We start from the raw sequence: 26625 nt of genomic DNA, 5'->3' as shown, positions 1-26625 counted from the left end.
TGGGTACAGCGCGAGCGCAATATTTAATAACAAATTAATTTCTAATAAGCTAAACAACTTTAATTTCTTTCCGAGCAGAAGTTTCTTTTTTGGGAGATACCGGAATTTGGGAGTTACCGGAATTCGGGAGTTACCGGAATTGGGGAGTTACAAAAATTCGGGAATTACCGAAATTCGGGAGTTACCGAAATTTGAGAGTTACCGGAATTCGGGAGTTACCGAAATTTGGGAGTTACCGAAATTTGGGAGTTACCGGAATTCGGGAGTTACCGGAATTCGGGAAAAAACATAGGGCACCCCACTCAAAAAACTGAAGGCCCCCCAAATAAAGGAGCAAAGTAACAAAACACAGATTGCAGCACTCTCCCCCGTGGGACCGATGTTTGTTTGCAAAATTGGCTGGTAGAAAAAACAACTGGTGAGGTAATGGAGGTGGTCGTGTTGCGAGACTTGGTCTGTACATATTCGATTCTAAACGCAACATGGTAACAGCGACGTTTCGCGGCAGCGTTAAAGGGTTAAGCTGCCCGGCACGCTATTAATAGTCTTCCGGTAGGCAGAGCGTTAAAATATGAATGGACAATCGATCATGGTGCCTCGTTGATAAAAATAGAATGGGAATTAAAGGGTTGTTGAAAGCGTGAAAGAATATAGGGGTCCTCGGGCCGGCCTGTCATCCCCCTAACCTCGGGTGCTCGAGGTAACAGAGAGTCGATGTTGCGTTTATCGCTCATTCCACGGCCTAACTTTGAATATTCAGTGGCTGGCCGGGGCGGAGAGAAAGAGAGAGAGAGAGATAAAGAGAGAGAGAGAGAGAGAGAGAGGAGTGGGAATGGAAATGAGAACGAGAAAGGGCCGCGGCGAAGGAAACCCAGAGGGGGATAAGCCGGCTCTAGAATCTGGTGTACATCCCCGTTTAGCAATTAGCATCTTGTATTTCAAAGCCAGCGTTTCCTCCCGGACACAGAGTGCCGCAGGAAGAAAGCGGGCTGAGTCACACGGAGAGCCGGGGAGGGAGCCCCTTTTGCTTTCCTGCCAGCCAGCCGTCGGAATATTGTTAGCTTCGGTGAATTTGATTCAGTGCTCGTAATTTAGAGCGCATTAGCGATGTTCCGCGTCGAAATTCCCCGGACTCCCACGCTCCTCCGCGATCCGTTCCTCCTCCTCGACTTTCCTCACCCCCGGCGCGACTTCCTCCGACATGTAACAGTGGACTGCACACCGATCCCTTCGAGAGTGATAACACCTCGGGGCTCCGGAGTATCAATAGTCGCGTGGACACTATTTCAAGTTTTGCCGAACAGAAGGTCAGCGTCGACGACGAAGAGACTCCGAAGAGGCAGCTTGCACAGTTTAAAAAGACGTGATGCAAATGGTCAAGTTTTCTTTATTTTTTATTCTTTCTTTACACAACTTCTACCGACGTATTTCTGTGATTTTTCTGATTAAAATGGGGCTAAACACGGCACAACTTTGATCACGTTCAGTTATTTAACTAGTGATCATAACGTCGCTATGATGTAAATAAATTATGACACGACTTTTACCAACGTATTTCTGTGATTTTTCTGATTAAAATGAGTCTAAACACGGCACAACTTTGATCACGTTCATTTATTTAACTAGTAATCATAACGTTGCTATGGTGTAAATAAATTACGACACGACTTTTACCAACGCATTTCTGTGACTTTTCTGATTAAAATGAGTCTAAACACGGCACAACTTCGATCACATTCATTTATTTAACTAGTGATCATAATTCGCTATGATATATGTGAATATAATTAAAATTCTATCGAGTTTGATTTCCTTCCAATCAGAAAAATCTCGCAAAGTGTCGTACAAATAGATCTAAAAACAAAGACATAACATTACCATTTTTCCGATGATCACTCCCGGGACAGTAGAAGCGAATTTTGACCGCTGTCGGCGACGAAGGTCGTTCACTAGGTCTTTAGATAGACTATGTCTAAGTTATGTTTACATCGTTCACTTCTGGAGCAGTAGAAGCGACATCGCGTGAGTTGATGAAGAGCTGGACTTTCTCTTGTAACATTTCAAGAATTTTCTGTGTTTGGTTGGAAAATCGTACAAAATTTCGAATATCGACACCGAGGGTGAAATGGATATTTTTTGCGAATTATGAAATCCCTTCGCAACCCTTGGGGTGGTTGTCGATCAGCCGGGGTAAACGAAGCCGCAGCTTCTCCTGCGTGGAAATTTATTTTGTCCCGGCAGCGAGACCAGACGAAAGAACGCCGAACCTTCTGCCACCCTCTACCTTTCAACCCCTTTTTTCCATCCCGAACGGCAGGTCACGGCAAAGTGGAAAATCTCTTTTGTAAGCCGGAGCATGTTTCCGCTTCTCCCGCTCGTTTATTTTAATATTTGAACGGGCCCGAACAGCTCTTCAGCAACGGGGAAAAGCGTTGAAAGCGACGCTAAAAGCGACGCTTTCAACGTCGCGGAGCGTAGCGAGCGTGTACACTACACCGTTTCCCGTTGCGCGAGAGTATCGTTGTATCGCTAATCAAACGCTCGCCGATTCGATTATATCATCTCATCCACGTCGGCGTGTTTCATACTCTGCCTCGGAGCCGCCGGTATTTGCCTCCGGGGAGCTAAGGGACCGACAATTCGAACGCTTTTTCCAAAAAGGTATACTTTTCTTATGGTTCTTCAGGCTCAACTTCACCTTGGCAACCCGGAAATTTCTAACTTTTCACGCATAACTTTCGATCCGGTGAATTCCTCGCCTCAAAACCCCGATTTTTGGCATGTTCTCCTCAAGATGTACAGGATTATGTAATGAAAAGTTACAAATTTCTGGGTTGCCAAGCTGAAGTTCAGCCCCGATTCGTTTTCCTTTTTCTGTCGATGAAAAATTCGTCTGTACGAAATTTATTTTACGAAGCACTCCAGGACCACACTGAAACCGTCAAAGTCAAAAGTGTAGTTTCAATAAAAATTCGGACTAAATTCATAATAATTCAGAAGCGATTATGACGCATAGTAGCACCGCCCGAGGCAAACTACGAGTGACACGTCAGACACGACTCTGCCATACAAAAGCGCACGATGATTAAATCACTCGGACACTTGATTCAGAGAGGGCACACCGACGTACACGCACACCGTTCGCACACACGTCTCCGGAATCATCGTCTCCCTGGCCGGACAAGGTGTGCGCACGCGCGCGTGTGCGACATCGGCACGTGTAATTCACAATTCATGGAAAAACGGGGTCGTGGGGATGGAAAGCTCCCTCGATCGGCCTTTCCCGCCGGTATAGTGGTGCCGGTATAGTGACCGGAGGGAAAAAGCGCGTTCCAACCGCAAAATCGATTCCACGTGACAGACCAAATGTCGCGTTTCTTTCCGTGGCTGTTCGGCCGCGTCGCATCAAGGGGTTGAAAAAGTGGTCAAAGGGTAACGAGATTTTCCGCGTTCGTTATCAAACTGGAAACGGTCTCGCCAGCCATTTCTCCACTAATCACCGGCAATTCTACACCGTTCACATCTTTGCGCTTGATAATACTCCCTCGAAACAATGCCTGTAATCGATGCACAAACCTCCGTCGCGATCATTCACCCCCCGAGCACCATGATCGACCTTCTGCAAACGGGTTTGTCCTCGAAATCATTTTTAATCCATCTTTCTGCTCGATTTCATTTATCAGTATTTTTAACATGGATAAGAAAGGTTTTCTGTAATCAGGAAATAATTTATATTTTATTGGGACGATCGTGCTAGGAAATAATTTAATTTCTTTTGTAGTTAAGGAGGACGGGATAGAAATTCTATTAAAAAATTTGGGTACCCTCGTCTTCAATAAACGGAGAATTTATATTTTATTGTGTGATTATTGTTGCATTTAGTTTTATTTTCTTTGATAAGTGAGAGGCAAAGAATTAAAATTCTGTTTTTAAACGATCGCTTTGTAAAATCTGAATGAAAATTAAGAGGATTAAAATTGTTTGGATTGTTAAAACCTGGGGCCGGTTCAGACTGAAATGTTCGGTAACGATCTTTTAAAAATTTTCCAGGAATTGTATAAATAGATATGTGGTGGAACTTGTAGGCTTGTAAAAGAGTACGCGGAAAATTTTGCCGGCTAACGCACGCGGAAAGAATGTCTCGATCGCTGGGCAACACGTGCTGGTTCTATTTTAAAAGCCGATCGCCGCGTCGATCCCAGCGTTTTGCGTCATTTTATATTTGAATTAACGATTCGTAGAACGATGCAGCCCCGTAAACTGGTTTCCACGGAACGTCAACACGTTCGAACGATTCGATGATATTTCCGTTTTCCCTCTTACTCAAACAACCTTTCGGAGGATAAGTAAATCTGCCTCTTTGATGTGCAATTCGCATGCGAACACGCCGAGCGGCCGGATCATTTTTGTTTGTTTGTAACACAATTTGCGTGTCTTTCCTGGCGGATAACTCTCCGCGACATAAACAGACCGCGGAGTGGGTAATTTATTTGTAGGCAGCCTGAAAGACGATCGAACTCCAAATAATTACTTCGAGTTCTATAATTTTTACTTTAAATATAAAGATTTTAATATGACCATTATTATTTGCCTTAAACAAAGTTAAAAATAATTTCTTTTCGTAAACTGTTTTATAGACAAACTGGAGAAACATCTCTTCCGTCGGTGAACAAATTTCTCGTTGCAGAAGCACAGTGAATATAAATGTATTTCATTCTAAAATTCAAGTTAACATAAAACTGATGAAAATTCTAAAGACCTCGCAAACGGATCTTAATTGAAACTAACGTGCACGTAGAATTTACACATAATTAAGAAATGTAATTTAAGATGTATCTTCGGTAAACCGTGTACAGCTGCGCGAGCCTCGCTTACAGGTTCAACAGGCTTAAATAAATCTACTTAATTAAGAAAAAGCTACTTCGCGGGGAGCGAAAGAGATGTTCTAAAGAAATTAAGAGGCGAGGCTAATTATAAAAGCGGGGATAAAACCGGCTCATTAGCGCTTTGAAAAAAGGAGTCCAACGTCCATTCAGCCCGGGCAACGCTCATTGTCTATGAAACTGTAAAGACCACGCCGCTGTCGCAAAAATGCACACCGTCGGAAACACCGGGCGGTGCACGTTGCAGCGCGCGGTGCATATTCCGCTCGGATAACGAATCGCGTCTCATTTGTGAAACGGATCGTCATCGGGGCCCCGGGGATAATAATATTAAAATATCACGTGTACCCGGTCCCGGTTAACGATAGAGTCATATTTAACGTTTCTTCTCTTTTGTGTTGCAGGTACGTTCGACGCATTTCTCAGCGGCTCGGAGCTCGGCGATCGTGCTATTCTCACTGCGATCACGTATGTATCTTTGCACACGTGTGCAGCGTGTCGATATTAATAATGAATGAAGCGCTGTTGCATATACAGTTCGTCTCGTTCGTTCGAAATTCGCGCATGATTTTACCCTTCCCCTCCCCTCCCCGCCGTCGGTCGGCTGTTGCCGCCGTCATAGCCGCCGATCCTTCTCTCCCGTTCGCGATTATTATGTGCATATTTCATTCGTTCAACCATGCCATGGAAAAGTATCGTTCCCATGCCCGGGATAACGCAATTACGACCATTGATACGATTTCCCGGTCCCGCCAGAACCTTCTTCTTCCAGCAAATACGTCCGGACACGGATTATGCAAAATTCACGATTTTTCCACCGTTTTCGCGACACGGTTCACCATTTCTCCACGATCGAGTTACCATCGACGTTTCTTTCGATAAACGAGAACATTTTTTTTTTTTGTACTCGGTTCACCGGGTTGTCCGATTCAAATGACAATTAACCCTTACACGTCAACCCACGCTGTTACACGCGCTGCCCAGCGACAAATGCAGGCAAGTAGAATACATTTTGAGAGAAAATCGAAAGTGTCTGGGTACTTTGGAAATTTAAGTGGTTTTTGGTAGATGATTAGACGTGATAGAAATTTTTCACAAAATTGCTTAAATACAAGATTTCGAGAATTTTGGGGTGTAGTAGGATGAAGAACCACTTTATTACCTAGTAATAGTACTTTTAATAAAACTGCTCAAATAGTAGAAGGTCCTGTAGAATTTTTTTATAGTATTTTTAATCGTGTCACTCAGAAAATGGATGATTTAAAAAATTCTCAGGAACTAATAGTACTTTTATATAGTACTTTTAATAAAATTGCTCAAAGAGTAGATGGTCCTGCAGAATTTTTAGTACAGCCTTTTTAATCGTGTCACTCAGAAAATAAATAGTTTAAAAAATTCTCAGGAACTAATAGGATGAAGAGTGGTCACCTTATAGCAATAATAGTACTTCTAATCAAATTGCCCAGAGTATGGATTAGGATTTTTAGTATATAATGGTATATTTCGAATCGTGTCGCTCAAAAAACACATGATTTTTGGAACTCTCGCGTAGAGCTGTTTCTTGGAGAAAAGAGAAATGCCCAGGGATCAATTTGCATGCAAGTCTCTCAGGTGAGCAGCGACCCCTTATTTTCGCAGAATTCGATTCCCTTATCAGTTTTATCCGGTTACGCGACGCAGAAAATCAAGATGAAACGAAAACCGAGGAAAGGGAAATCGCTGTGCGGTGATTTAAAACGATAGGGGGGAGGTTGGCGAGAGGTGTGAGAGAGAGAGAGAGAGAGAGAGAGAGAGAGAGAGAGAGAGAGAGAGGGAAGGAGATTATAAGTGTCTCGTTCCATTCACCACTCTCTCCTCCAGCTTTATCCAAAGAGGTTTTTACGCTCGACTCGAGCTCCGCTCCGGGCAATATCCATAACAGAATCCGTCGGTCCTCCTTGTCTGCTCATTTTCGCAGGGACCCGTTAAATAAATCGGCCGTGAAAGAAAGAAGCAGTTTAGCTTAAATTCGAGGCAAATTGCCGGAAAAAAACTGCACCCCTGTCGACGCCTTTACATTAAATATCGCTTAGAAGAACTTTGCGCGGTTTCCCTTTCAAGTTCCTGCGAGCATCTTTCGCGTTCAGTAGCTCTCAGGCCAGAAGACGGGGAAGAAGGCTGTCAGCAGTCTTCAGGTATTAAGATCGATCCTCGGGAAGAGAAGAAATACTCTTCAACACTACACTTGGTACCTGCTACAATCACCTGCACACTATCACTCGACCTGCACACGAAACGGCCCTTACCATGCTACATTTTAGTCCTATTTTGTTCTATTTTGTACAAGTTTTATAGTGTAATTTATTTGGTAAGAAATAAAGGATATTGGTTGCAACAGTTAACGTGTGCTACTTGACCCATCCTGAACATGAACATTGAATTTTAGAATTAAATTAATGTCTTCGAAAATTTCGGAATCAGCAAAATGGTTGAAATTAGAGAAAATTAAGTGTTGTATCAGGAGAATATGATAGTAAAAGAGGTGGCACGAAATTTGGTGCCACCTCTTTTGCTGTCATGTTCTCCTAGTAGAAATCCGAAAATTCCGAAAATGAAACTTTGTATTAGGAGAATATAATATCTAAGGAGGTGGCACGAAATTTCGTGCCACCTCTTTTGCGATCATGTTCTCCTAGTAGAAATCCGGAAATTTCGAAAATCGCGAAAAAGGAACTTTGTATTAGGAGAACATGATATCGAAGGAGGTGGCACGAAATTCAGTAGTACAAGTCAACAACAAGCCAGGCGGTCGAAATTTGTCTAAATTTTTCGTAAAATCGAAATTTGTATCAGGAGAATATGATATCGAAGGAGGTGGCGCGAAATTCAGTAGTACAACTCAACGACAAGTCAGACGGTAGAAATTTTCCGATATTTTTCCAAATTTTTCGAAAAATCGAACCTTGTATCAGGAGAATATGATACCGAAGGAGGTGGCACGAAAATTCAGTAGTACAAGTCAACGACAAGTCGGACCGGCGAAATTTTCCGAAATTTTTCCAAATTTTTCGAAAAAATCGAACCTTGTATCAGGAGAATATGATATCGAAGGAGGTGGCACGAAATTCAGTAGTGCAAGTCAACGACAAGTCGGACCGGTGAAATTTTCCGAAATTTTTCCAAATTTTTCGAAAGCTCTTACTTTGTATCAGGAGAATATGATATCGAAGGAGGTGGCACGAAATTCAGTAGTGCAAGTCAACGACAAGTCAGACCGTCGAAATTTTCTCAAATTTTTCGAAAAATAGAGATTTGTATCAGGAGAATATGATAGTAAAAGAGGTGGCACGAAAATTCGCAATTCAGTAGTATAACTCAACGACATGTAGGACGTTCGTGAAGAATTGAGGGTTTAATAATTAAATACGCAGACACGTCTTTTCATTTCATTGTCTTTATTTATTCATCGTCGATTTTTACATAAAATGATTGTGTTAAAATACAATACAAATGTTTACACGTGCCACCAGCGAAATGATGACAAACTACCCTTAATAATCTACGTGCTGTATTGTACAGCATTTTGAGCAAGTTTCTGGAACGTTGACTGCCAAAAACTGATGAAGTTCTCGTGGAAAGGCGACGATATAGATTTCCAGAGCGAAGGTTCGCATTTTCCGTGGAGGGTTCATCGGCAAACGTATCGCCGCGCACATTTGTTTGTTTTCCCTGCGCGGACACGTAGCCGGCAAACATCTAAATTGTCTAAGTAAACGTCCGGAACAAAAACTGGCTTGTTCTCCGCGGGTATTATCCGGGGGATGATCAAAGCACGCGTCCGGCTTCCTCCCGGAGCCCTTTTCGGAATGGTTTTATCTCGTCGGTCTGTCGCTGGAATCGGGCAACCAGTAGCAGCAGCCTTGATCCGTATTTGTCCTGGCTGTTCCTGTACGTGGTAGTGGCTTCCACCAGTCAGCCGGAGGTGGTAATGCACCTCGGTGGTGGCTCGAGGGTGGCCGTTCCGTCGATCTTCTCCAGGGGGGTGAAAGTGGACGGCTGGCAAAGCTTTTACGAGGGCGTCTCTGTTTTTCTGTTTACGCGGAACGAGAACCGCTCGAAGGAGCCGAGGGTCGCGCAGGATACACCCTCCGTATCTGCTGCGGTAAATACCGAGCTTATCTAGCCTCTTCCGAGGACGTTTGTGTTGTTCGCTGCCGTTGATCAGCCACGCGAGACTCCCCTTTCGACGCTGCCACCATCCTCGCTCAGTTGTGCACACAATCCTCCACAACTTTTGCGCGTCTTTTCCCAAACGTAAGTTCGTCGGTTTTGGCGCCGATGATTGTTATCCTTCGTGTGAAGTGGCTGGGTCAGTGTGCGAGCAACTAGGATATCTATATTGCGCAGATAACATAGTGTATTATATAGTGCAGACAGAGGGTCAACCAATTAATTTAACGACGAGAAAGTTAAATGGTACTCTTCATCAAATCGATCAGTTTTTGCAGTTAACAACAAAGGATTTTGTTCTAAATACAGTACAACTTAGTACATGCATAATTAGGGGTAGTTTAAGTCATGATTTTGCTGATCTCAACATTGTTTAGACAATACAGATTTTACAATTTTTGCTGATTTCCGTGAAAGTTTTTATTAGAATCATTTCGCGTCAAATCGGTCAGTTCTTGCAGTTAACAACAAAGGATTTTCTTCAAAATGCAATATAACGTAGTACACACATAATTAGGGGCAGTTTAACTCATGATTTTGCTGCTCTCGAATTTGTTTATAAAATATGGACCATTGAATCTTTCAATTTTCACCCCCTTGCACGAAAACGTGCCTATACATTTTTATCTCGAGAACTATTAGCCAGACCGAGTTAAACTTTTTTCTATTTTAATACCGAAGATGTGGCCTGTAATCATTTTATTTTTAATCTACAAAATTATTTATTCTGGGTTACGAGAAATAAAATCAAAAATCTTTTGTGGTATTTGTAACATACTGAAACTCACCTTTGCGCAAGAACATCTTTCGTCCCTCGATGGCAGCCACCGTCCAAATATGATCCAGCACGATCAAGCGATCGACGGATTCGGCTCTCGAGTGAAGTTCTTCCGTCTCTGGATCACAGGTGTCGCCTGGGCGTGTAGGTAGCCGGTCGAAACGTGGCGGTATGAAAAAAGTTCGCGATGATGTAAGGTGGTCTTCTGGTGGGTGGAGGGGGGGAGGGGAGTCCTGATAGAACGTTAAGTGCATTTGGCCAGGTTCCAACCGAACGACGACTTGCACGGCTTTCCTGGGCGTGAAATCACCGTGGCACACACCCTCCCCTCCCCCCCCCGCCCCCGGACCCCACCCACCTGTCTCCTTTCTTTCTTCGATCCCTCCGGCACGTCTGTCACGATCCTGCCGCCGCGTCCAATCCCTTCGAACTTTTCTCGAAACCTTTTTCAACAGTGTCTCGCCTACTTGAATTCCCCTCTACCGCCCGGTCGTCGCTTCCTCGTGGCGATATTCCCTGTCGCGGCCCCGGGGGTGGCTCACCCTTCTCCGAGATGATCAAGGGATTCCCCGTGAAATTCTGTATCGGGGAAAAAAACGAATCGATGCCTCGGATCCACGACATCCCGAAGCCTCCCTTCTCGGCAAACAGTGTGATCCTCGAACAGGACCTCGTATTCCGTGTGTAGAAACACGTTTGAGGATTGAGGGGTTGATTTTGTACATCTTTTTCTGCTGTCGTCAGTTCTTAAATAATGGAGCAGCTTCCGATGCCTTTCTCGACGGTTTTCGAGAAAATTTATTTGTTCAGCAAACCCTTGTTTTATTATTGAAAGCTGAGGAATAAAGTTGGACGTGTGATAAAAATTTCGATTAACAAGGGAAATAGAATGTACGGAATGCAGGACGAGTACGCGCGTCTCCAGAAACGTCTGGTGATTACCTCCTGATTTTTCCGGGTCGCGGGACGTGCTCAATTTCCTCGGTGAGCACGAGGACGCAAATTGGGGATCTTTGAACGAACCTTGTTCACCGAGGCGCGTTCGTACCAACGCTCATTCATCAACGTGTCTTATCCCGCGACTTCTTTCATGTGTCTCCGTGACGAGGTCGTCTAACGAATCGTCCGTCAGGGCTCCTCCGTCGGGGGACACTGTGGCAACGTCAAAGCCGCTTCCCGTTCGTTTGCTTTGAATCATCGCGAGACTCGTTGGCAGTCGTGCCTGGTCGGCAGTCTGCGGAAACACCCGACGGTGTGCGCTCTGCTCCGGATCAAAAGAATTTTTGGCACGTTTCGCCGAAAAGTCCGCTTCTTCGAAACTGTGTCGATTGCACCTAAAAATAAAGAACACTATTCTTTCTGGATAATGCCCTTGTTCCTCACCTCGAATATTCCAAGTGAGAAAGTACTGACTGCAATGTAGAAGATGGGGACAGTAAAGTAATAATAATATGAGAATGAATGAGACTTTAATTTTATTAAGAAATGGAAAACAATTGAGGCTAGAAAGAAGAGACCTCCCTTCAGGTCTAGTAGAGTATTACTTACCCTCGGATAAGTGTCGAGTTCGGAGAACCAAAAAGAAAATGTTCCACGCGAAAAGGTATTGGCAGTAATGTAGAAGATGGGGACAGTAAAGTAATAATAATGTGAGAATGAATGAGACTTTAATTTTATTAAGAAATGGAAAACAATTGAGGCTAGAAAGAAGAGACCCCCCTTCAGGTCTCGTAGAGTATTACTTACCCTCGGATAAGTGTCGAGTTCGGAGAACCAAAAAGAAAATGTTCCACGCGAAAAGGTACTGGTAGTAATGTAGAAGATGGGGACAGAAAGTAAAAATAATACGCGAACGAATGACACATTAATTTCATTAAGAAACGGAAAACAATTGAGGCTAGAAAAGAGACCCTTCAGGTCTAGTAGAGTATTACTCACCCTCGGATAAGTGTCGAGTTCGGAGAACCAAAAAGAAAATGTTCCACACGAAAAGATGCCGACTGCAATGTAGACAATATTTATTAGTATTCGGATTAAATATTAATTTTACTTTTACTTTTTAATTCAGAGACCCAAAGTACTGTGAGCTTGAGCTAGCTCCAGATAAGTGTCGAGTCCTGAGACCCGAGAAGAAAATGCTCGAAACGTAGATGTAGACCGTGAAGTAAATACTCGAATGAATAAAACATTAATAAATAAATCGTCTGTAAAAAGCATAGTGCCTTCAGACCTGCCACGGTATTTTGAGCTCGGGTTAGCCGCAGATAAATGTCGCGTTTCAGTGCGCCAAGGAGAGAGAATGTCCGAAATAAAAAGCTACAAATAGCGATGGAGACGAAGGGGACAGTTATCCGTGCCCCCGTTTCCCTCCGAGGTTCCGGCAGCAGTGTACCACGTTTGGTCAGAGTACACCGAGCAGAAGGGTCGAGCATTGTAAGAAGAATTCGTGTGACGGAACGCGAAGGTGCGCCGCGAAGGGATGCGAAAAAGCTTGCCGAGACACATTAGTCTCGGCGGGGGTCAACGAGTGAAAATAAATGGGCCATTACTTCGCCGAGAGAAAGAGCAAAGAAGGGGGTGTTGGTGGTGGTTGGACTATAATACAATGTCCTGTGTGTGTGTGTATATCGTCGGTCGCTTTCGTTCCTGTTGGAATTTCACGGGGCAACGATATATACGAGAGCCCCGGGCCCCGCAGAGAATAATAGAACGTAAATACTGCGATGAAACGATAGAACCTGTTACGCCGTTATTATCGGCCCTCGCGGGTTCCTTGTTCCGGCTGGCAAGGGCAACCCGATCGATGACCATTCCTTCTGCCCCTTTCCATTTTCGTCCTACCGGCCGGATCCCACCCACCATTCGAACGATTCAATTGGGAAATACGTGACTCATTGTTTGATCATTTTCTTAGTTCTCCACGGCCCCGCCGAGACCGAGTCTTTGCACTTAGGAAATGATACGCGTACGCCAACCCCCCTAATCTACCGATGCCTCGCGAAACGACACTGATCGATGGCCCCTTATTGGTTTTCAAATGTTTGCTCGGTGGGGGCTACCGACCGGTGATTGTTTTCTCATTATTTTGTAATTCCCGAGGATTTCTCTGTACATGTCGCCGAGGCCTGCAGGATAAACGTCGCGGAGTTGTCCCCACTACGAAGAGTGTAAACATGAAACGGCTTGGGCGTGTTTCCTGGACAATACACGACGCTGTGTTGTTGACATATATCGAGAAGTCACTGTATATCCCCTCGTAGTGGGGACAATTACGCTGGAAAGTGTTGTTGACTTATATCGAGAGTTTACTGTACTGACGTGTCTTTAACATTAAGTTTACGGAGCCCTAAAAATGACTGTTTTACATTACTTTATAAAAATAACACGAATGTATCGATCCAAGTTTGTAGCCATTTATAAAAAATATTATATACCCAAAGAAATCAATTTGTTAAATAATTGCTCATGGATGCATTTTTACAATCTGAATATTCGCAATTTAAAAATATTAGAATCCGTCATTTTGACGAGTCCCGTGAATCTAGCGTTAAATTATTTTTGATTTTATTGTAGGATTAATTCTATTTCGTTTTCTAATCTCATTTGTTAGATTACTGTTTGCGTATCAGGAGCGAGGAAGAAGTAATTGAGACCGTAGATTATTTTACGTTATTTTTACGAAGTCCTCGGATTCTCTGAAAAGGCCCAGCCGCGGACAGGTTTAACCGAGCGACGGCTAAAAATCGACGAGCTTGTCGTTTCGTCTTTCCAGTGGCAGTGAAATTAATCGGCGAGGCTGTCTGACGCGTGCCCGGAATCACTTTCGCGATTCTTTTTGTCCCGGGAACCAGTCCCGATCGGAATCGCAGCGCTCGCCACGGGGATCCTTTCGAATTCTGGTTCCGATCCGACGGAGGACAAAAGTCCTTCGCGATCGTTCTCTCCCCCCCCCCCCTTCCTCGGATCCTGCGGAGTGTTTAGGATCGACCGACTCGGATTCCTGCGATTCCCCTGAATCGTGAGCAAGCAGAATCGGACATCACAATAGAACGACCGGGAGAAAACCGTATGGGGCTGTGGGTCGTTTATGGGACTCGCGTCTAAAGATGGATATTCGACGCTGCACCTCGCTGAGTTTCTAACAACTCAATCGTTATGCCGCATACCAGTTCATTTTTACACACGCATAACTTTCGAACTGGTGATCTCCTGGGATTGAAACTTGGATTTTCGGCACTCTCTCGGCAAAATCTGCAGAATTACCTTAAAAAAACTGGAAAATTTCTGGTTTCCTGAAGTAAACTTTAGCCCTCTTCTTCTGTTTCAAGCTGTAGCTGCTCATTTTCGTCATAAATGCATAAAACTCTTTAGTGTTCGAATACTTTCTGGATTACGTACCACACTAAGTTTCTCGCGCAATCTCCCAAAAGCTCGAAGATAAAAAAAAATACTTTTTAATCACCGGGGGGGGGGGTGGACGGACGGAAATTTATCTGCTAAGTTGCTCTCGTTCGTACGTTATTGAACGATTTATTTTCAGATTGAATTGATGATTGGATTCGAAATTGAACAAATTGTCGGGGGACGCAATTAAGGGAATCGATGCTACCGGAGTAATTAATTAGACAGGCAATTCATCGGCGGTAGATTTCCCGGGGTAAAAAGAAGAAAAGAAAATTCGATCCTCGACGGACGGGGCCTCGGTAAATTAAAATACGAAAGAGAGAGAGAGAGAGAGAGAGACAGAGAGAAAGAGAGAGAGAGAGAGAGAGGAAGAGAGGAGTTGGTTCCGGCTGCCCGAGGTTCGGAGTTATTTATTACCGTCAATTACATAAACGTTCCTGCGCGAAGATAGCCGAGAATCTTTTTATATCGGTGAATGGAGGCCCGTCCTTTTAATAACGACGCCGTGTATCGGCGCGTGATTGACGTCTCGCCGATGCGATGCCTTGAATGAAAAGCGAGGAAAATCGTGGGGGGGGGGGGGGGGGGAAGAGCCGCGCACCTCGGCTACAGACCACGCGTTTACTTCCGACAAGCATTCGTTAACACCTTGCAACGGCGCGCCGCATTAACGTCCGCGGAAAACAAGACCGCGCCTACGTGTGTTTGCTATACATTTTTCAAACGCCGCCGTACCGGTGGATCGAAAGTTCCGACACACTGGCTTCGTCGTTTTGCAATTATTCAGAATTCTACGCTCCGAAACTTCATCTCCTCGGCTTCGAGAAATTCATTCACCGTCGTGCGCGCACTGCTCCTAAATATTGTACAGTTTCTAATTTCGCTCCGACCATTGGGTTGGAACGAAAGTTCGTAGCATTTTTAAATTAAATTCGACACAAATCAGCTTCATAGGAGGGTTTATTAGTACAGCCCTTATTTTCAAAATTCTAATTTTTCTTGCGCTGACCTCAAGATTGTCCCAATTAATGAACAAAAGTCTGTGCAGAGTTTCAGCTGAAAATCAACGAAATCGTTTCCGTCGAATATTTCCTACATTATTTCGAAAACCGTTTGTTCTACGAGAAAAAGTAATACCACATGAAAGTCGCAACCTGTCCGGATCTACAAGTTTTGTTTAACATATTTTTCGATCCAGTCAATATTTCCGAAGATATATTTATAATGACCCTTAAGAGCTCACAAATCTTTTTTTCCGTTATCCAGTTATTTTTCATTTTTATTTATTAATTCGAACAATCCTGGGTGGTGCCGCAAAAAATATCGTCTTCAGGCTTAACAGGCTACCTGTTGTAATTAATTGATTCTGCCATTTCCCAGGACATTTTTCCGGCCCCGCTAATAGAATAAGAAAGCCGGACACTTAACTGCGGCGAGTTTAGTATTAAAGCAGCCGAGCAGCAGTCATCCGGGCGCATTCGAAGGCAGTTTCTGGTGCAGCGGAAATTAAGAAACTTGAAGAGGCCCGGCGCATTGTCCGAGCCGTTAAATGAAAGAAAAGTTTCTTGTCCGTGAGTTTCGGGGAACAGCGATCGCGGGTGCTGGGGATGAGAAGAAATTCAGGCGTCGCGGCGTCGTCGGCGTCGCCGCCTTAATTACGTTAGTCACATTATGCGACGTTTCTCCCTTGTTTCTGCGTCGTCGCCATGAGATCCCCGGTAAACGACGCCGGGCATCGATGTCGGTATTGCGCCAGCTCAGCGTCGTCGTCTCGCTGCCACTATGCGAGAACGTCGGATCGACCTGTCGTCGCTGATCCCCTCCCCTCCCCTCTCCTCCTATGCACCTATTGCAACGGACGCCCCTGTGTGTGCAGCTTTCGAGCCGTCCGCGTTTCTTCCCTTTGTTCGGCGAGGCGTTCATTTTCATTCGGCCGGGTGCAACATTAATTTTAAAGCCCGCGACGCTGTTTTATTAACCGACGAATCGACATTTAACACTCCACCTATGCGTGTTGTACGACACATTATAAACATTTCAATTTTCCTAAGCAATATTTAAAGGGAGCGCGATGTCTTTGGGCTGCAAATTGTCGAAGTCGACAGATCAGGGGAATTGACTCGAATCGAGGGGAAAAATTTACGCCCCTCCCACTCCCAGTGCCAGATCAGTCACGTGACCGGGCCGCGGCGGAAGGGGAAAAGAGACGGAGCGCGTCACGTGACCGGGCCGTGACGGAGGGGGAACAGCGGAAGGGGAAGGTAGAGTGGGGATGCGTTCTTAATCTAAGGACACTGCTGCCACGGTGTTCCTATTTTAACACTAGGTTTACGGGACCCGTCAAAATGACTACGTGGAATTATTCAACACATTTTTTCCTTTAGGTACATATTATTTAAAAAATGGCTACAATCTTGTACAGAAGTGTTCTTCTTATTTTTACAAAGTAATGTAAAATACTCACTTTTAGTGCTCCGTAAACCTAGTGTTGAGATATCAAGCTGAAACGTTCTGCAGATACTATTCAAACGCACATATTCAAAATTATTTTATAAATAAAAAAAATTGCTTACCAACCGCTGAAGAGTGTTCGGTCGCCGTCTAGATTCAAGCTCCCCGCACAGCTGCATAGGGCCGCATACAAATCCGCACAAGCTCGACGAGGGCACCACCTGCGCCTTAATCATCTCCTGGATCATCGGATCCGACGTCGTCCGTTATAATCGCGCGGACCCGTCGAAATTTCCGTGAAGTCTCGAGACAGTCGAGAATCGAGAATCAGTCGTCGCGTCGCTTCGTGTCCCCCGGCGGTTTTTATCGAGCACGGGGTTGTCGCTATTGATTTTTTCCCGTCGGTTTCACACGGACAGGACAAACACCGTGTGTTGCCCGGATGTATCTCGGCTGATCGGGGGCACGGAGACCTTATCTTGTCCCGGGTCTTGATCTCTTTTTATCAGAGCGCGGCCACGAAGAACGACGTTCGACACGGGGAACCTAAGGGCCCGGGTTAGGGACGGTTCGGCGAAGGGCGGAGGGGAAGAAAAGAGGAGGAGGAGGACCGGCTTGCGTGTAAGTAGGTAACGCTCCGTGCATGCCAATCGTAGGTCGTATATCTCGCGGTACTTAGGCTTGATCGTATCTCGGACGACAGAGGGCGCGCTTGTTCAGCTGCGCCGGGCGAAGGACTCCGCTCGTAGCCTTGGAACAGAATGCATGGGCTCCATGGTCGCGGAGTATCATATCGTCGGGATACAAATTGCGCCTTCAGTTCGCGATGATCAACTACCGGGCCCCCCGATCTGTAATCCCAATGTTTCGGTGGGGATTCCAGCTTCCATTCAACAGGCTGACCGGAGATCCGCTCGGTTAGCCTCCTTTGAAACGTTCACCCCGATTGCTTAGGGCATATCTGCGAGGAATCGAATTGTTGGACAGTTCGTGTCATTGTTTGCCGAGAAAATTTGGTGGTTGATGGAATTTTATGGTCATTTGTAGTTTCCTTGGTTTCTGTAGAAGCTGTAACTTTTGAACCAGTGAATTCCTCGCCTTAAAACATCGATTTCCGGCATGCTCTCCTCGAGATGTACAGGATTATATGATAAAAAGTTAAAAATTTCTGGGTTGCCGAGGTGAAGTTTAGCCCGGATTGCAAACCATGCACCTTAAGAAGGTTTTACAGTAGAATTCTACTGATAGATTCTACGATATTACCTTTGTAAGATCATATACAGATAGAACGTTCACGAATTTTCGCGTTGAAGAAACTGTAAAAAAATCAGATTGTCATATACGGTGAACCGAAACCGAGGAACGACCAAAAAACTTAAGTGACCCGGCGCGAAACGAGCAAGACCGCAGGCTTGCGGGCAAGGGGACGGAATCATACCAGATTGTAGTGGGCTTTAATTAACGATTATAGACCGTCGTTGGGTCATAACTCAAAGCACGGACCGATGAGTGTCCAGCAGCATCGTTTACCCCTTTCCATGGCCAACCGTGCGGTCACTTTAGCTTCCCCATGAACGTCCTTTTCCTTGCGGCCGCCGTTTGTTCTTCCGCGATGGTTTTCATGCTGCGGTCACACCTGCAACAAAATGTTGATCAGTACAACGCACAGTAACCCTTTCGTCCAAAAATAATTTATCGAAATAATTGAATTTCACGATTTCCAACTACAGTGAATTCTCGATGTATGTCAGCAACACGGGCCCTGCCAGCGTCGTGTATCGTCCAGGAGACATACCCCTAACCGTGTCATGTTTACACTCCTCGGCGTCCGAGGCCTTTCGAGCTTCTAGACCACGAGGTATACCCCGCGGTAGTGGGGATAATTCCGCGACGTTTATCATCCAGGCCTTGGCGACATGTATAGAGAAATATGCGACTTGTAACTGGTGCGGACAATTTTTATTCCCTCAGTCTAATGATCATTACGAGTTTAAAATCTCACCAAGTGCAGTTCCAATTAAATTTTTATGAAGTTTTTATTTCGAAAAATCGAAAAGAATTATAGAAAAGATTATAGAATTGACCAGTGCGCGGCGGTTTCATTCGTTCGGCGACCATAAACGCGAGGTTCGGGCCGGGTCGGGCCGGGCCGGCGCTGATAAATTAACCGAGAATCCGAAAGATTAAAAATGAATTTATTATGGTGGAAATTCCCGGGAACAAGGCCGGCAGAGAGAGAGAGGACGGCCCTTTTCTCTCTCTCTCTCTCTCTCGGGTGGGTGGGCACGTACGCGCGATCATTTTTGTTCGCCGCGGACGGAGATTTATCGCGGCGAAATTAACGTAAGAGTGGCATGATTAATGCGGGACGGGCCGCGTTCGGGCCGATGAACGGCTTCGCGGAAAAACCGACGGACGCGCACCGGCCAACAGCACGCACGACTCCCCGCGTATCGGAGTCCCGCATCGGTCTCGCGTGCACTCGAGTTTGTAAAACACACCGGGCACACCGACCCGATCGAGCGAACTCTTAATTACATTACAAAGAGAAAAACCCGGGGAGAGACGGCCGTGACTCTTTCATTTACTTGTCTAGCCTGTACCGGGTCTCCGGAGACCCCTATCCTGAACTCAGTCTCTGACAGGTCTTGCTTAACGGTCCGAAAAGAAAACGCGATATTTAGGAATTCCTTTCCGGAGGGGAAAATTTATCGATCCCTCTTTTTTAACCCTTCAGTGCACAGGTAAACTAAATATTAGGAACATGAACGCATACATGGGGTCCGTTGAGGTCCCCACTTACCCAATTCCTTGCTAACTTTGATTACAGCAACAATTTATTTCTGTAAACACATTAACCATAACCTAAATATTGACAGAAGCAAATAGCTGAACTCTCAGTTCACAAATGGCGCGGCTAAAAATGTTAACACAAAATCCACCACTAAGGGTTAACCAGTTAACTGTGTTTGACGAGTATACTCGTCATGAAGAAATGGCAATATTTTGTGTCATGACGAGTATACACGTCGAAACAGCTATAATTCAAACAGCGGTTAATTTTTGCGACGCAACTTAGGTACACATTTTTCAAAGAGGCGGCAACAGCTAACTGGTTAAACAAGTAGCTTATTTAAAATTACATGTTCTGCTTGCAGTAACTTCCATTCCGCGAAATTTTGAAAATTGCCTGATTGACAATGTTCTACTTTTGTCAGGTTCATTTTTGGTCAACGATCTGAAAAGGACGTGATTTTCAGGAATTTTTCCTAGCAAAAAGAATGTATCTCTTTTTCTGGTCTTGTTTGAGAAACATTGTAGGATCTGCAACAATCGTTTAAATACAAAACCTTGAAAAATGCCCAAGCCACAATATCTTTAGAATAACAATACACAACGTGTTATAACCTCGTCAATTTCTGCAGCAATTAAAATTTACAGGATACCAACCAAAAAAAAAGAGCGCATAATCAAATAAATCGCTTAACACGTTGAACGCCACGTCAGCCATACGTGGCTGACGGAATTATTTGTGCAGGTTCTAAAATGAATTTTTACGTTGATATATTCATTGTGCTAAACTTAATTAGGATCTGTAACATGCAAGAAAGTTGGAGGATTACTCAGTATCGTACATTTAACTTTTTGCAATTTTTATTTCATTAAATAACTTACTTTGATTTTATGGAATTTTTTGGGGTTTCTAGTTTGGCGTTCAAAGTGTTAATTGAAAAACCGGCCTGATCATTTGGAAGTCGTTTTCGCCCAGGGACAGTGCAATGATCACAAGTGCCGATGGAAGCCGCGCTGCTCGTGCGACGCGATCTATCAAAACGAGATCAGGGGGATCCAGGGGGGATCGGGGTGGTCTGGGAGAGTTGGGGAGGGGGGAGGGGTAGGGGGTCGGGTTAATTTATTCGCGACAAGTGACGGCGGGTCGTCTGGAGGTTGAATTGCGTCGCGTTCCGTCGCGACGTGTCGGTGCTGGCTGAGAGAGAGATGGGCTCGTGCGAGCCGTGGCGGTTCGCAGACATAAAATGCGGGTCCCCGATGTCGGGAGTCAAGGGTACCGGGTGTGTACCGTGTACACGGGGTATACAGCGACGTGCGCCAAGAGTGTCTTCGCAAGGCCTGCTCGTGTTCGGGCCGCGATGTGCTCGCGGGCCGTTTCACCTTGAACGATTCGCGGAGTTTATGGGTTACGAGCCACGCGTCAGGGCTCTCTTTCTCGGACGCGTGGGAGTCGGCCGGCAATCGGTGAGAGATCTCCCAAGGTCCGTTCTCGGAAATCATTCTTTTCGAAAGAGTCGCAGCATACGCGAAGGCCTGCCGGGGCCCACGTACCCGGAGAACGCCGAGAAAACAGCCGGTGTGTGTGCCCCGCGGAACGATTTATGAATTCCACCGCGGCCACGGAAAGATCAAGATTTATTCGGACCCCGCCATTGTTTCGCTTTCACGCTGCACCGGGACAAGTATTAATTAATTTGACGGCGCGCTGTGGGCTTGCCTTTCCATGGGAATCGAATACCCCGTATCGCTAATGGAGGCCCCGATCGCGGGCCCCGCGTCCGACTGGACCCAATTAGATCTTTCTTCCGACCGACAATTATGTTGTCACAACTATATTCGTTATCCTCAAAAAATAAAAAAGAATATTCCTACTGATTCTACAATGTATGTACTCTTGCACAACCCATTTGTTGAAAACCACAGGCTCCTAATTTTCACAAGAAAAATTCCCAAAAATTACGTTTCTCCTAGGTCGTGAAGCATGCACGACTACTTAACAAATCTAAAAAAATTGTTACTGAGGTATTTGGTAAGAGTTGGCAACAAAAATATTCCTGCTAATTCTACGATATATGTACTTTTATACAACCCATTTGTTAAAAACCACAGGCTCCTAATTTTCCCAAGAAAAATTCTCAAAAATCACGTTTCGCCCATATCGTGAACCATGCACTTAACAAATCTAAAAAAATTGTCACTCAGGCATTTGGTAAGCTTAGGTAACAAAAATATTCCCACTAATTCTTCAACATATGTACTTTCAAACAGCCCATTTGTTAAAAAATATAGGCTCTTAATTTCCCCGAGGAAAATTCTTAAAAATCACACGTTTCTCCTATATCGTGAACCATGCACTTAACAAATCTAAAAAATTGTCACTCAGGCATTTGGTAAGCTTAGGCAACAAAAATATTCTCACCAATTCTATAACATATGTACTTTCAAACAGCCCATTTGTTAAAAACCACAGGCTCCTAATTTTCCCAAGAAAGATTCTCAAAAATCACGTTTCTCCCAGATCGTGAACCATGCACGACCACTTAACAAATCTAAAAAAATTGTCACTCAGGCATTTTGTAAGATATGGCAACAAAAATATTCCCACTAATTCTTCAACATATGTACTTTCAAACAGCCCATTTGTTACAAATTATAGGCTCTCAATTTCCCCGAGAAAAATTCTCAAAAATCACGTTTTCCCCAGATCGTGACCCCCGACGCCTAACAAACGCAAAAGATATGAATCCTCTTGGCGGTTAAAAGTTTTCTGCCGGCAAGAACAGACAATCCAAGGGCCAAGGGGCTCGGTTATGGCAACGTTCGCGATGGAACGGTACCGTGGCTCTCTCAGACCGGATGTCGCCACGGTCTGGCCGTCGCCCTCGGCCGAAAATGAATTTCGAACGATAAAATTCACGGGTAAAGAAATTCCGGGTCTCCTATCCGGGCGATGATAAATTCGCGGTCCGGGTCGGCCCGAAGCGTAGAAGAAAGAAAGAAAGAGGGGTTCTGCGAGGGAGTATGAGGAGGTGGAGGAGGAGGAGGAGGAGGAGGGGCGGGCTCCCCGGCGAAATCGAGGGAATAAAAATGTGGGAAACGAATCGCCGTCCGGGGAGAATCAGACCGTGAACGAGTACGGACGGGATACACGAAGAAGCAGGCACATTTGGCCGTCGTGGGTACTGACATTGCCGAGCCAGCGGACCAGCACAACCATCTGATAGACACGACACACCGTGCTCCGTCTGGAGGTTAAACCGTGTGGCGAACCAGGGACGATGGCGACCAGCGGGAGAGGCCTCACGGACACGGACACGGACACGGACACGGAACACAGTTGGGTCAAGGATTCCTTGAATTTTCATGAGAATCGGCACACAACAGACCCGAGGAATCCCTCTCCGGAACGGGCCGAACGAATGCACGAATTGATACGCTTCTGGCAAATTTATTACCGGCTCCTTGATACACTAGAATGGGTCGTTGATCGTCCGAGATAGAGGATCCTGCAATCTTCCATATTGCGGAGTCGCGTTTCCTGCTTTTAACAGTCTTTCGTGGCGCCGTTTCACCCTGCTGTGCTTATTTCCTTCAGTCATTCTTATTTTCAACAGTTAATCAAATATTTGCGATTTTTCCATCAGAACGACGATACACTGAGACAGCTTTTATTACGCTTTGTCATGTTGTAGAGCTCTGTTTCCCCATTTTGTAATATTTCTTTTGTGGTTCATTTTAATCCTGCTACACTCCTCCGGGTCTATTTGACCCATCCCTTTTTTTGTCTCTTCAAGGAGCAAGAAGGACGATACACCGAGATAGCTTTTATTACACTTTGTCATATCGTGGAGCTCTGTCTCCCCATTTTGTAATATTTTTTTCGGTCCGTTTTAATCCTGCTGCACTCCTCCGGGTCTTTTGACTCATCCCTTTCTCTCTTCAAGGAGCAAGAAGGACGATACACCGAGATAGCTTTTATTACACTTTGTCATGTCGTGGAGCTCTGTTTCCCCATTTTGTAATATTTTTTTCGGTTCATTTTAATCCTGCTGCTCCCATTTCTCTTTTCGATTCTCAGCCAAAAACGCGACTTTTCATAGTTCCTTTGGAAGCAAATGAAACTTGCAATCGACACAGCAATTTCGACCCCAAATAAAAATCCACAATCCATTTGCGACATTTGCACTACGCGAGAAGACACAAGAAACATGTGCTGATGGAACGCATTCTTCTGCCAACAAACGACGAACGATTGAAAATAAAAGAGAGCTCGCCGTTCTGACCAGAAATTCTCCCCGAAACATTTGTCACGTTCCGCAGTGATTAATCGCGTCGACGATGGAAATCCGCCGAGGGAAATGCTAGAAAAACCGCGAGCATAATATCCGTAACTCGTCCGGCGCGCATTCATCGATCTTCATTCGGCGGTGCGGCCGGCGAGGCTCGTCACTCATTATCATAATATTAGCATCGACGAATTCGTGGAAGCCGGTGATTTACATTTCTAGCCCGGCACACGTTCCAGCCGTACATCTCCATCGAAGCCCCGGCGAGTTTCGCTGACTATTCAAGGTCAGCCAGAACTTGCCACGTGGCGGGGACACGCGCGTTTACACGCCCGGGCCGAGAGGGCCGGAGCCGAAGAGGAGACCACCTCTCCGTCGCGAATCCTGTGCGTCATCTTCGCGCGCCGTTCCCATATAAAAGATTTTTCTCGCCGGTTTTTTGCTCGCGGCCGCCTCGTGTGCGCGACGATCGAATCGCTACGAGCAGCTATGAAAGTCTCATGCTCTCCGTGTGCCCGGCCTTCGAGTCGTCTTCAATATTTCCAGCTTGACGATCGAAGTTTCCTGCGAGAATACCGAAACATGCATAATCAAAGAATCACTGAATTTTAAGTGCAGAGTTGTGCGCGTTCAAATTGTTGTAACTTGGAGACAAAAAATCGTACGGCAATGAACCGGAGCTCGTTCGATAGCGCGAAGACTCTGTTTTTACCGCCTCGAGGTGATTTTTGGCGGAAATATTTTTTCCTGATCTTGTAGCGGGTGTGAACGTGAAGATACCCTTCTATTTTGGAATAATGGAACTTTACCGCTTCAAACTTTTCTGCGGATTGGAAAACGTTTTTTTCGTGAGTGAAACCACCGCGGACTTCAAAGTTAAAGCTTTCTGTTTACAACGAGCTTTTTAAAATTGTTGTACGATTTTTTTTCACGATGCTGTGAACGTTTTTCGTTGATGCCAATTTTTCATCGGACCGTTTAGATTAGAATAGGTAGGATAAATTTTGAATAGACGATTTACGATCATTGCAGAATGAACGATTCGCAAGTCGAAAATTGTCTGTAATTCAAGGTTGGAGATTTGTTTGCAATTCGAAAGGGAAGACAGTGTTTTCTGTCTGGAATCGCGTAGCAGGAAAACACGAATCTTTGTTCAAGATAATTCGGACGGTCCATGGCATTAAGGAGCTGCGAAAGCTTGTCGCTTAACTTTTATCACTTGTGTGCGCTGTAAATATTAGCTACTTGCATTTAGATAGAGCGAATCTACAGACCGTAATTATCCGAACGATAGTGATTTCACATTTTGATTTGCATTTGAGAGGTTCGCGTTAAAAATTTTGCAGTGGATGCTTATAGTACATCATTTCTTAAACGACCATTTCTGACCAGATCTATCAATTTTTGTAATACTACACTGACGTATCATGCAGTATACGCGGAATTGAGGGGGGTTTAAGTCATCATTTCACTGGTTTCGAATTTGTTTGTAAACTACGATGCCTTTAAACATCACAATTTTTACCCATCTTCGTGGACATCTATACAAGACTATTCTACGAGAAATCGATCAAGTTTTCTGGGACGACGTCGGGCAATTTCATTCAAAATCCACTATAATATAGTTCATATGAAATTAGGGACAGTTTAAGTCATCATTTTGCAATGATCAAATTTGTTTACAAACTACGAGCTTCCGAATCTTGCAATCTACAACCATTTTCATGGGAACGAGCAGTACCAATGAATTTTTATCTCGAAAACTATTTGTCGGATCAAGTGAAACTTTTTTTTATCTTAATCCCGAAGATGTATTCTACAATAATCTCATTTTTAATTGAACCAATGACTGTTGCCTTATTATTAAAAACAAAGTCAAAAGAAAATAGTCCTTTTCCCCGTTCCCGTTTCTACGAAATAATTCCTCGAAACCGGGGTTCGCACGAAGATCCCGCGGTCTAATAATAAGATAAGAAAAATCTGAGTCGGAAAGTTCACGAACGGTTGGCATCATACCATTACTCCATCAATTTCGGGAGTCGGCGAGTGTCTGCGGATCCGTGTGTACCCATCCTCATTCGGGGAAGTTTAATCTGCCTCTTTTTCCCTTAAATCTGTCGGTTTATTCATCCGCAAGCACGTCGAATATACCGTCTGGGATTCCTCTGATCGATCGTAACTCCCGCATGCATTTACCGATGGATGAACTTATAAAAGTTTCCGTAGGGCCAGCGCCGCTCGATCGTAAACTCAATCGCGATAGGCGGACGAGTTTCTGCCGGATTGTACCGGCGAGCGAAAATTGCCAGTTAGTTCGAAACGTGCGATTGCGCCCGACGTTTCGCAAAATATCCGTCTCTCGCGACCGCTCTTTGTCGGGAGAAATCATGCGCTTTTTCCCCGGGAAACTATCAATCGGCTCGGAACGGTTCCAGATTTTCTAGATTACATTTTACTACAGAAAGTACTTTACTATCAAAAATTCCATATTTCTCACAAGTTGACTAGTTCCCTCAAACAAGCAGCTCCTGAAAAAAAAAAAACAAAACAGTAATACTTTATGCTAGTTTTCCCGCAATCGGCTCGGAACGGTTCCAGATTTTCTGAATTACATTTTACTAAAAAAAAGTACTTTACTATCAAAAATTCTATATTTTTCACAAGTTGACTAGTTCCCTCAAACAAGCAGAAGAAAAAAACAGTAATACTTTATGCTAGTTTTCCCGCAAACGACATCCTAATTGGCAATTAGCATAAATATGTGTGGTCCAGCAATTACACCCAATTGAAGCGATCGCGAGAGAGTAATTGCTACAAACCG

General features: G+C 44.7%; 1 protein-coding gene and 1 long non-coding RNA gene across 7 annotated transcripts in view; both read left to right on the top strand.

Moving 5' to 3' along the window:
- Positions 1–26625, top strand: part of LOC143360551 (uncharacterized) — a 407529-nt gene that overhangs the window by 164348 nt on the left and 216556 nt on the right. The window lies entirely within an intron of this gene.
- Positions 1–26625, top strand: part of LOC143360566 (uncharacterized) — a 93917-nt gene that overhangs the window by 33507 nt on the left and 33785 nt on the right. For both annotated transcript variants that reach the window (XR_013083304.1, XR_013083303.1), the window contains exon 2: positions 5288–5351. This is a non-coding gene — a long non-coding RNA (uncharacterized LOC143360566). The remainder of the gene's footprint in view (positions 1–5287; positions 5352–26625) is intronic.

The sequence above is a fragment of the Halictus rubicundus genome, chromosome 13 (assembly GCF_050948215.1).
Source record: "Halictus rubicundus isolate RS-2024b chromosome 13, iyHalRubi1_principal, whole genome shotgun sequence".
NCBI lineage: Eukaryota > Metazoa > Arthropoda > Insecta > Hymenoptera > Halictidae > Halictus > Halictus rubicundus.
This window is presented reverse-complemented; position numbering and strand designations above follow the sequence as displayed.